Below are 12836 nucleotides of genomic sequence, written 5' to 3' on the forward strand. Positions count from 1 at the left end.
AACGTCTTAGCGAACTCGCATCCATCAATGTGCTTGCAATCCTCTCTTCAGAGAGAGAGAGAGAGAGAGAGAGAGAGAGAGAGAGAGAGAGAGAGAGAGAGAGAGAGAGAGAGAGAGAGAGAGAGAGAGAGAGAGAGAGAGAGAGAGAGAGAGAGAGAATTTTGCCATAGAAATACTTTTATATATAACAGTTTTAAAGCATTTTTTTCCTCGCCATGTGATTTAAAACAAACAAAAGAAAACAAACAGTTTTCGCCTAAAACCAATCCTATGATAAAAATGAAAGAAACCCACTTTAGAATAAAAAAACAAAGTTTAATAAGAGCTCAAACCAAAACAAAAACCAACATGACCTAATCCCAGAAGAACAATTGAACAATTTGCACATAAACAAAGATGCTTGTGAACCAAAGTCCAATAGCCATTGCTTTGAAATGGCTTTGTCCACTGTTGATGGATTAGATGGAGCTATTCCTCCTTATTCATCTAAAGCATTGGTGGAAAGATAGATTCAATTAAAACCTTATTCATCTCCTCACTTTGTTCTAAACTTTTGTAAGTGGGTGTTGTTAGCATCTTGGGTATTGCAACAGCCTTAAAAAACTAAGTAAAACAGAGTGAGTCTCTATGTTTGCTTCAAGAAGCTGATATTGGCCCTCGAATAGCTGTTGGGTACGTCTCTATCAAAGTTGAAAAGTTGTTACTGTACATGCTCATCGTAGCTAAACAATATGATATGATAATAAATAAATGCATTTAAGTAAAAAAAAATGAAGACCCAATATTATTGACATTATTAGATCATGTCTGGTCTGAAAAATCAATTCCCAAATAAAAATAAGCAACCGATTTAAAAATATAGCCTATTAAAACCTCTTGAGAGAGCCCTTTTCAAAAAAAAAAAACCTCTTGAGAGAAAATCAGAAATAAAAAAGAAATAGCATGGTCGTATTAATTAAAAGATATTGCTTAATCCAAACCAATATGTAAATACAGAAGGCATCTCACAATCATTTAGCCTACATAAATTTTGCATCACATCTCTACCAATGGCTTTTGATAGTGAGATCCTTTAGCCTACATAAATTTTGCATCACATCACTACCAATGGCTTTGGATATGAATACTGGAACTGATATAAAAATACTGGAAGCCTACTATACTACTATGGATATACCCCTACCATTTTGTCTCACATCTTTTCTCCTTGAAACCGATGAAAAACCCTGCAAAATTTACACAACTTACATATTGTGGGAAATCCCAAAATTAGAATAACAAACTGAAATGTAAAAAAGAAGAGTTAACTAAGAAAACTATAAATAAAACAATGGGATTGGTTATAAAAAAAAAATAATCAAATTGAAGAATGGCTATGATATTACATCTAGGGACTTCACTGCATTTTTTTACAGATTGATATGCTATGCAAAAACAAAAGGCAACTTCAAATTGAAGAATGGCTATGATATTACATCTAGGGACCTCACTGCATTTTTTTTTAATGGTACAGGGACTTCAATGCATGTAAATAGATATGCTATGCAAAAACAAAAGGAAACTTTTAGATGAACGTAGAAAGGGATGAGGGAAGCGGGAATGAAGAAAGGGATGAGGGAAGCGGGGAATTAAACCCTAACCTGTTCTTTTCAGCCATACCACACTGCCAAATAGAAGAGACCAATGCCTACAAAACCCCCAAGGATGCTGAAAAGCCGCATCATTTCCCAAGAGTCCCGAATGGATCTGAATTATGTGAACAATTTGATCAAGTCATCTCAAGTAAAGATCCACTCCATCACATACCCACCACTTTCTCTGCATAGACCGTAGATCTACAACCAAAGTGGAGAGGAGCAACCAACAAAAAGAATAAGGGATGAGGAAAAAAACAGCATGTACTCTAACCTACTTTAGATTATCAATGGGTTCCAAAACAAACAAATACATCCCATGGAACCAATAAAAATCCTCAACATTATCAACACAATTGTAACACATACTAAGCTATTATCAGCCGTGTGGCTTCAACTAAATCTAAAATACAACAGATTCACTTACCCGTGAGATCCTGTAGAGATTATGTAAATTAAATATAATTTTTTTTTGAAAAGGTGTAAATTAAATAAAATAGTCTCCGTGAAAAAAAAAAAAAAAAAAAAACCCAAAACCATGGAAAGGATTATATCTACTTTCTTAATCGAGAGACATAGTTATAAAATAGTCGTTTTTATGACGAAATTGTTGGAATACTTGACTCATGTAACGGATAGGATAAGCTGCTTTCTTAATTAGGAGACGTGGATTCCAAAAAATATATATGAAAATTCCGGAATAAATGCCGGATTAAATGGGCCAGACGACATGGCTGAAATGGAAAATGCATATTTGCCTTATAATAGGGAATAGAATACTTATTTCAAAGATTTTAATAGAATGGAATTTAACTTGATTGTTGCCTTGCGTGAAAATTTAATACGAAAAGGCAGTTTTCTAGGGTGTTTAGGGGTGGCAAAATTGGCCGAACCGAACCGGAACCGAGCCGAAACCGAACCGAAATTTCGGTTTCGGTTTGGTTCGGTTTGGGGATCAAACCGAACCGAAACCGAATATTTGCAATTATTATGAGTAAGGGGTGGCAAAATTGGCGGAACCGAACCGAAAATTCAGTTTTGGTTCGGTTTTGGTTTGGTAAAACCAAATCGATTCAAATTTCGGTTCGGTTCGGTTTGGGGGTCAAACCGAACCGAAACCGAACCATTGCCACCCCTAAGGGTGTTGGCTTATGTGTAAATTTGAAATCAGTATTAATTGTGTGAGAATCGATTTATTTACTTCGTTTTCAAAGAATTTAATAGAATGGAATTTAACTCTTGCCCTATGTGAAAATTTAATACGTAAAGGCAGTTTTCTACGTGGGAATAGGAAATTAGGAAGCGGTTGGGTGGAATACGAAGCGGCTGAGGTAACTTGCCAAAGGACACTACATGCCAAGTAGATTCGAGGGTATCGTGAAGATTTAATAGGAGATTTAATAGCTTCCTTATTGGAGATTTATTTGGTGAGAGAGATTTAGGAGAGGGAGAGAGATATTATAGGAGATTTAATAGCTTTCAAATAGCTATACACAGAACTTTGGTGTATATAGGGTGTATAGGAGGGTGCCACGTGGCAGCACCACAGCTTATAGGATTCAGCTTTTTATATATATATATATATATAGAGAGAGAGAGAGGAAAATGATTGTGAGCTTGAAGCTCGTATAGCTTATATGAGCTTGAGGGCCCAAACACATGTGGGCCCACATTGTTAGGGTGATCCAAAGCATTCATTTGAAAGACCCTTATATAGATAGGGTGTGTATAAAAAATCAGCTCCATAGGATCACCCTAACCGATCCAAAAGTGGAGGGCAAAATGGACAGACAAAGAAAAAACTAGTAAGAAACAACAAAGAAAAAACAAAAAATGATTAGAAAAATGCAGTACACTTGTTTTAAATTATTTTTTAATAAAAATCAATATAAAGCCAAAATTAAGGATTGGAAGTTGATTAAGAACAATTCAATGCATTGGAAGAGTTCTTGGAGTTAAAAATAAGAGTATTGTAAACCCACTTTCGAGTTCTTAGAAATCTGTACTAAGTGCTATCCTGATTATAATCAAGCAACAATGAAAATTTTCACTTGAGAAAATGAAAGTACAGCAGGTGCCGCCTAACCCGAGCTTATTCATCAAAATAAAAAAAATATAACAACAAACAATTCGTACATGGGGTGCTCTGAAAACTCCAATGTGAAGAAAAAATTTGATTTTTTTAATTTAGAGGCAACATGATATTCAATAATGGAGAACTTATATGATGAAGGGCCTTATAAACACGTACTCAGCATCCCATCCTTGATATTTGATCCAATAGCATTTCACTTTTCGAGGAGCTGCTGTTGGATCAAATATGAAGGGTGGTACTTCTATCGTATCACCTTTAAGTGTTTATACGGCCTTTCATCATATAAGTTCTCCACAATAATGAGTCAAAATGTGGGGGATAAAACCCCAATTATGTACAACCAAAGAGGGAAAAAAGTATCTAAACCCAAAAACCAAGTGAATAAAAAATGAAAATGTAAAAATTATTAAAAAAAGCACACAGCTAAACAGAACATGACCTAATAATGAAAAGAAAATCAAACCTTTGTGCTATTCATCCCAGACAACTCCGCATCTCGGATAGGACACTTGTAGATGGTCAATAAAACTAACACAAATGTAGTGCTCTAGTCAAACTATACTAATAATTAAATCAATAAACACCTCTTGTGAAGGAACCTTCATTGGGCATGCAATCCGATCAACAACAAAAAAAGGCAGATCCATCCTTTTACGTTACACTAATGGCCAATTCACCACATAGGGAAAACTAAATAGTTAGTCTTATATGAAATGCATTATGTTTACAATATGTAGGATCAGAAACAGTTACGTGGACTCCAAACGCATTAACAAAAGAAAACCCAAGATCCCATTTGAAGGTGCAAAAATATAAGAGATGTGAAGAAGGCGCAGCAATACAAACTTCATATCTTACGTCTCCTGCTTCTTCTTCCTCACCAATATGTATGTTCAGACCCTTTCTCTCCTCATGCTCCAGTGCCGATGAAGGGAAAATCGAATCGATTCTAACCATCAATAATCTTTTGGACAATGTTCATGGCTTTGAAATTTTGATTTGGGTTCTGTCTGTGCTGGCTTCCTCTTCATCAGGATTTTAATTTTATGGTTTTTATAGTATTCGGCTTTTGACATACGATCCTGCATTCAGACCAGTTCTGGCTTAGATGAATTGGACCGTTCTTCTTCAACAGGTGATTAGGGCCATTTTTGGGTCTGTTTTTTTTTCCCTGCTTTTTTGCAGTGCAATGTTAGAGAAGTTCCAAAGAGAAATAATAATAAATAAGATCAGAATCAATTTTTTAGCATCCAAGTCCAATGAATTTATTTTATGCATGCTTATATATTCGTGAGCAGGTAATTTTACTTCTAAAAATGGTGCGATGCAGGGGGCGACAAAAGCAGTAAATTATTGGTAAAAAAATGTTGTTTAAAAAGAAAATGGAAGGAGTAAATGATTCAGAAAAAATGCAACAAAAATGATTTAAAATAAAAAATAAAATGCATTATTTCATTTATGGAAATTAATAAATATCAGATGGGTGGAACAAAGCCTATGAGCAATAGGAAAACATTTTTTTCACATAAAACACCCAGCAGTTGATAGAGAACATAAGTGGTAGTAGAATTCACTTTCCATGTTATTCTCAAGAACATGAGATTCAAAAATGTGGAAATATGAGCTGCTAGAAAATTGGACCGGATATCTTATCAAAAGGGGAAAATAGTGAATAGATTTTTTTTGGATATTAAGATGTTAATTATGATGGTTGTTGAGCACCAGTGTCTTATAGGGATGTTAAGGATCGATAAAAGCTTGGCCACATCATGTAACAATGGGTTCGCCTCATTGTATTACAATGAAGTGATGGCCATGTAAATAGAAGTTAAGGAAGAGTAGGGGAGGTAAGTCATTCCAATATAGGTAAAGCAAGTTTCACAAAACCTTATATAAATTCCAAGAGAAATAAATGGAAGGGTTTCTCCTCATGTAGGATCAGCCAATAAAACAGAAAATAAATACAATATAATATCTTCAGGGAGATGATATTTTCACCCCTCTGCAGTACGCGTTCGCCCCCTTATAACGTGAACAGTAGGCAACTTTAACGATTTTTGACGTCAAATCACGTTAAAAGGGGGTGAATGCTTACTGCAGGGGTGAAAATATCATTTCCCTATCTTCAAAGAGAAATGACAATAAAGGCCTTAAATATAATAACTAACTCAGCAGCAGCAACAACTGTTGGATTAAGTGTCAAACTGGTTGAACAAAACTTTCAATAAGTGATCCAAAAATTTCGAAATTAGAAAAAAAAATTAATCGAGAGCCTTTTATTTGCCAAAATTTTCAACAAATCAATCAAAACATGGCCTAAGTTGAACAAAACTCACTATTTAAAAATAAGTGATCCCAAAGTTCACTCATGAAAATATAAGAGAAAAAACATCTTCCCACACTAAAAATTATCAAAAGCATATAAAACGTAAAATAAATACTAAACAGATTCATAATTTTTAGAGCTAGAACTCTATTTCTCTATGGCATGTTTACACCGTAATAAATTTTCAATGATTGAAAGACAATTGTGGAGGAAAAAACTCAACAAAGAAAATGCGCGTTTCCACCGTGCTTTTCTCGACGCCATTAGTTTTTTTTTTTCTTTGCTAACGACCTCTCGTAGTCACACCAAGGTTGTCCCGGCTGGTGCAGCCAATCACTTGGCACAAACTATTCAGTTGGGTTGAGTCTCTTTGACCGAGAAAGGGAACTGGTCTTCTGCAAAGGCGATATCTTTACTGAAAAGATATGAAAAACATTATCCAAGGGAAAATTCGGACAAATATGATAGAAAACATGTTATTATATGAGCGTAAAGGGGAAAGAAAAAATAGCCTTGCCTTTGCCTTTTGTACCTTAAATAGAAAAAATTATCTGGATTCCTGCATATATATTTATATACGTATATATAACCACAAAAAGGAGCATTGGGTTGTTGGTAAATGATCCGAACAAATTAATGAGTGTTCCTTTGGATGCCTCTGAAGCCTTGGAATGCATAAATGCACAACACAGGGAAGTAAAAAACGATTTTCTTAGAGGCATTTCATCGAGCACTTGGTGCACACATGAAACATGTACGGAAAAATCAAAGAGCTTTGCCGTGTTTGGTTTGAAAGAAAAACATTTTTAAAAGGAAATTTTATTCTCAGGAACCTTTTTCCTTTTCTCAACTAAGAGGGAAATGATAGGTTATAATCATAAATTGAAGGTCCCTCTAAATAAAAAAATGGAATAGGGTTCGTTCAAATTATGTTTTTTCACGTTTAAAAAAATTAAGAAATTTTGAAATATTTTTTCTTTCCAAACTCTTCCAAAAAATTCCTGCAATCCAAACATGGAAATAAAGAAGTATGCAAAATTCAGTTGCAAAAAAACATCGATGGAACATTAAATTCCATGATGTGATTATGAATTCCAAAATCTAGAAATGACCTTAACTGATCATGAATCGGGTTTAAATAATCACAACCAAAAATATAAAGACAGGGGCATGAATAAAGAGAAGAAAAAGAAAAAAAAAAAACCGCACTAACCTCAGCCATTAAAAAAAAATTACACTAACCTGATTTTTTTGAAAGTGGAAATTTCAGAGGCGTGAAACGGTAGGAAGAGTTTACTTGAAATAGGAATGCCCTTTCTTTTGCTGTAAAATTACAGATGAATCTAGAGTCTACAACAATCAGTCTAAAGTAAAATTAGAGAGAGAGAGAGAGAGAGAGAGGGAGAGAGAGAACAAAATTAGAGATAACCCATGTATACATTGTTTGCAGAGATAACCCATCTAAAACCCGAATCAATGGAATCTGCGACTATTGGTATTTAACGTCTGGGGCGGAAAAGGAACTTGAAACGACGATTGGTAATGTTGTTGCCCTGTGAATAACGGTGTCTTTCCACTAGAAACTTAGGCCTTCGTAAAGAGGAAGAGACGGTTGAGAAAAAGAAACGACTTTTTTTTGCGGATGACACACGTAGGATTTAATGCCAACAGGATTTCTGGCTGTTATAGAGGGGGTGCCACGTGGCAGCACCACCAGTTATAGGATTCTGCTTTCTATATATACCAGGGTCTCACCAAACTACCGATTTTTCTTGATTTTCAAAAAAATTAGAAATACACGACGACGTGAATATAATCAATCTAAACGAATTTTTGCACAGAATAGGAATATGTGAGAAAATGGTACTGAAATTAAAGAACTCACTTTGATCTTGATGTTGCCGTCCAAGCTGGTGCAGGTTTAGGGATTCAGCAGAGGAAGTGGGAAGGAGGGATGGAATAAATAAAACAACCGTTGGGGTTATAAAGAGTTATGGGAGCAAGCCTATAGGAAGAAAGGAAGATGAAAAACAAATTGCTTGTAACGGTCTTGGGAAGAAAAAAGTGACGATCTCTGGGAAGAAAAACGTGTCTCCAATTTCCGTTTTTGAATTGGGTAACTGAAATTACTAAAATAAAGGACACCTTCCTATTTAAACCCATAACTTTTGGAAATGAATGATATTTAGAGAGACGTTTCGGATGGGAAAGGACACGTTAGAAATAGAATTTTTTTGTTTTTTGAAAAAAAATACCCACGTAGGAAAATTTTGTGACACGTAGGTTTGAGGGAGGAAGGGGAGGGCTGCCACCTCAGCGGTGAACAGTAAACCCCCCTTCCTCATTATTATACTAGTATGCAACCCTGTGTGTGCGATGCACAGGAGTAAAAAAATAGAGAAGGTTTTCTATAGGAAAGCAATAAAAAAAATAGAGGAGTAAAAAAACCCTCCGATTTATAGAGGTTCCAAATTCCTCGATAGATCTGAGGGCTAGGATCATCCAATGGAAGTACGACTATAAAGGCTTACATCATATAAAACCCGAGGGGAAGAGAAAAAAAGAAGACACTACCAAAGAAACGGCTATAGCTCTATGAATGAAGTAAAATAGTGGGTCCATTCTATATCATAACATGAGGTGTAAAATAGTAGGCCCGGCATTAGTAATGGGTTCGGGTGGAGATGGTGGAACCAATCCATCCAAACATGTTGTGTAAAATGGTGGGCCCCAACCATTAGTGTAAAATGGTGGCCCAATGCACCCATTAAAACATGAACTGTTAAATGGTTAGCCCTATGCATGCATGGGTATAGGCGGAGATGATGGAGCCCACCTCATCAAAACATGAGGTGTAAATGGCTGGTCCCATTTAAATTTATGTTTAGCCTATTTTCTCACATATTCACTTATTTTTTCTTTGGAAAAAATTCACAGGACATCCAATGCATCCCTAGTTGTAAGTGGTGTTGCAATCCACCATCTCTTGTTTCAAAAGAACGATCAGATTGTCTGTCATGATCTTATCTATCCCTTCCGCAATAGAGATGATCGTGAAAAACAAAATAATTCCAGCGGTACATAGAAAAATAAAGGAATTGATAAAAACCACTGGACCACCTCCATTCCAGGCTTCCTGCCTCTTTGTCTCCGTGCCATACAGGAAGAGATAAGGGTCCCAACAGGGTTTTCTTTAGATCGAGTTCAAAACTCTTCCATCTAAAAAATCATGAAAAACAAAATGCAGCACCTCGATCCAAATCAACTATGCCAGTACTGATAAACCAACACCCATTTGCAATGGGAAAATGCTATAATACATGGAAAATAATGAGATATAAGGCTATGCTATCATATCAAAATGATATAATTGATGTATATTTGTTTTTCATTCAAATTTTACCAATAATCACATTTGCATCATCTTTTAAGCTTCTAAGCTCAATTAAGGGATGCTTTAATAATGGTGGGCCTAATCATATCTATATTTAAAGCAAGGTGGGTCAACCATTTTTCTCCTTTTATGTATGTTCCATACTCCTGCCTTTGTAGGTGTGAATGAATGGTGAAGATTGTGCGATTCCGATATCAAAACTTTGGTAAAAACTTAAAGACATTTAGTTATTAGGCAGGGAGGCTCTATTAATATTAAGGGCCGTTATTTATGGCCTCCACTAGGAGAACCCATTGCTTATGCTTTCACGAAACAGAAACATGTGAACTCTCTGTTGAAGCAAAACCATCATTTTTACCCATATTCAAGTGCATCTCAAATTGGTGTATATTTTGTAACTATTTTGTGCACTAATAAAAATAAATTGCAGATTATACCAATTAATTCTACATTGGCACGTGTACGTGTATTCTTGAGAGTATACGTTAAGGCATCAAAAAATTACCAAAACATTTAACCTGAACAACTCGAACAGACAGTCACACCAAAGAACAAAAACCCCAACGAAAACCTCCTACGTCACCTCAGTAAACCCACACTCGTTAATAGAAGGCAATCCCGTCCACCAACAATCGTCTCTTCTCTCATTACCACCACATCACTGCCCACTGAACATCTCGCACCCCATCATCGTCAACAACCTGTGAAGAAAGAAGAGAAAAGTAAATACAATAACACCGAAGATATTATCTTTATCCAAAGAACGTAGCCAATCTACCATTCAGAGCATTTAAGAATAAAGCTACTAACGTGGCCTAGAAATTCTTTTCCTAAAAAGATAAAAAAAAATAATAGAACAAAATAACACCCACACAAAATTAATTGAAAAACACCAAGATACTCTTTCCCAATTCATCGCAAATGTAGCGTCATTTCTCAATGCTTCACAGCCCATTTCAACCCAAGGAAAAGAAACAAACATAAATCATAAAACTCATCACAAACTAATCCAATGATTGATTTCGCCTTCAGGTTTTTTGTTGGAGAAGTTAGGAAAAGGGATAACTCATTGAACATACAACTCTCTCTGTATCTAAACTCATAACAAAACATGCTTTGACCTAAAAGTAAAGATATTCCAAATTGCTACACCCGAACACTAAAAAAACGACGACTATGAATACAAAATTGCTAGATCCATTGTCTAAAATCAGTCTCTCTTCCATGTACATATAAAAAGAATATTTAAAATATATAAAAAAAAATGAGTACAATTTCCCTTACCCGATTCATCCCCAAGAAACTGACCTCTTCTCCTCGTAAAAGTGCTACATCCATTCTTTTTGCTACTTGGCATTTAAATTGATGATAGTCTCTTCGGACGGAGATTTTAGAATCTACTTTTTCCATGGTCTCTTTTTTTTCCTCTCGTAATTAGGAAAATGATAAATGTGCCCCTTTTCATTACTTCGGACACCCAGCTGCAGTGCACGCGGTAATCCGTTCGGTTGAATCCTTCCCATGTGAAGTACATCAGCCCCTCTTCAGTCATATCATATAGATACACTGCATCTGGGTGTCCCAAGTACTGCATAGGGGGCACATTTATCACCCCCCCATAATTAGGGGTCTGTTTGTTACAAATTAATATGCATTGGGTTTTGTTAAACTCCAAAATAGTTGGACTGATGCTTCTATTGGTGTAGATCGGTAGTAAATTCCAGTTTAGATGTTATTGTTGCAAGTCACAAAAGAAGGAAACCCTTAAAAGAGAGGAAGATGGGGATAGAGAGAAGGGGAATATTGGAGAGACAGAGAGAGGAGGGGGCATATCAGACAAAGAAATATGATGTATTTTAGCCGAAAAGGATTTTAGAAGGAGGAGGAAGATGTTAAGGGAGAGAAACTAAGAGGGATTTTAGAAGGGGGATGAAGACGGTGAGGGAGAGAAACTAAGAGGATTTGGGGCAAAAATCCGGTGTAGGCGAAAATCTGGGAGACAGAGAGGGGGTGGGGAGATTTTGCATAAACGACATGCGAGGTCGGCAATATTTTTGGGGTTAAAGCTCAAAAAACATATCCTGAATTTTCAACTAAGCAGCAAGAGACCCAACTTAGGTGAGTTGATTCGGGACTTTTTAAAATATCCAATCTAGTTATAACTTATAAGATAACAACAAAACAAAGATTGATGGAGATATGCCATCCCAAATTGAAGAAATCGTTGATCCAGTAAACAAATAAATTCAAACAATATAACAAACTCATATTCAATGTATATAATCATAGAAAATTCAAACAATATAACAAAGTACAACACACCATTTTTATTTTTATTTTTAATGGTAACATGACTCATTAAAAAGAAGACTGAGAAGGTCCCCCTTCAAGTACAAAGACACAGATACAAACCAAGAAAACAGAGACAACCCTGCAATTATACAATTAGGGCGGTAAAAAATCAAAAAGCTCTAAAACCTGCTTAGAAACTCCATCTTTTGCCAACTTGTCTGCAATAGCATTAGCAGATCTTCTCGCATGCTGATATAAAACCGAAAGCCCTTCCGATATGTCTTTTATCTCATCAAAGAAACGAAGATATCTCCACGGAGGAATCAAAGAGCCCCTGAGCCATCTTATAACATTAAGCGAATCACCCTCTACAATGCAACTGCCTAACCTATTCCCTTCCATACACAAAAAGCCTTGATGAACTGTTCTTACCTCTGTCACTCAAATCTGCTGTTCTGATCGGACAGGAATAAGCCTTAATGACCTCCCCGGCGCAGTCTCTCAAGACACCCCCTATCCCAGCTGGGCCAGGATTACCCAAACTAGAGCCATCGAAATTTAACTTTAAGAGCCCATCAGGGGAAGGACGTCAGGCCTGAATAATAACATCAACATTTTCCTTACTATTACAGACTACTCTCCAACCCTCCCACAGTTCGAAAGCCGAAACAAATTGGAAAAGCGGAAGAGCCCTAGCCCATGAGATAGTTAACGCAATGGCCTTGATAAACAGAAAATAAGAAGATTTAGCTTTACCTTCGAAAACTCTATTATTCCTTTCGATCCACAGAACCCACAATGTGGCCATCAATGAGAGCCACCATACAACCTTTCCTTTTTTCCTCCATGAATTACAGGACCAACCTTCAAATAAATCTTTAAGAGTGGAAGGAAAAACCCAATCCATTCCAAACCTTGCTAAAATCCTGCCTCATACCTCACGGGCAACTTTACAGTGAATGAAAATGTGATCCACCGACTCCCCTGATTCTATAAACAAAGCACAATGATCAATAATTAGTAGTTTCCTCTTTCTCAGAAAGTCCACCGTTTGGATCCGACCGCATATCGCTGACCAGCCGAAGAAACAAACTC

The 12836-nt window shown here is 36.2% G+C and overlaps 1 long non-coding RNA gene across 1 annotated transcript; it reads right to left on the reverse strand.

Annotated features, from left to right (window-relative positions):
* Positions 1 to 4316: 4316 nt before the first annotated feature.
* On the reverse strand, positions 4317 to 7691 carry LOC143880923 (uncharacterized). The gene is made up of 2 exons (XR_013251818.1): positions 6279 to 7691; positions 4317 to 4900 (listed from the first exon to the last, which is right to left on the reverse strand). It is a non-coding gene; the product is annotated as an uncharacterized LOC143880923 (long non-coding RNA).
* Positions 7692 to 12836: the final 5145 nt, after the last annotated feature.

Source organism: Tasmannia lanceolata, unplaced genomic scaffold, assembly GCF_043159265.1.
Source record: "Tasmannia lanceolata isolate RefF3 unplaced genomic scaffold, GAP_Taslan_0.1 ptg000007l, whole genome shotgun sequence".
NCBI classification, from domain to species: Eukaryota; Viridiplantae; Streptophyta; class Magnoliopsida; order Canellales; family Winteraceae; genus Tasmannia; species Tasmannia lanceolata.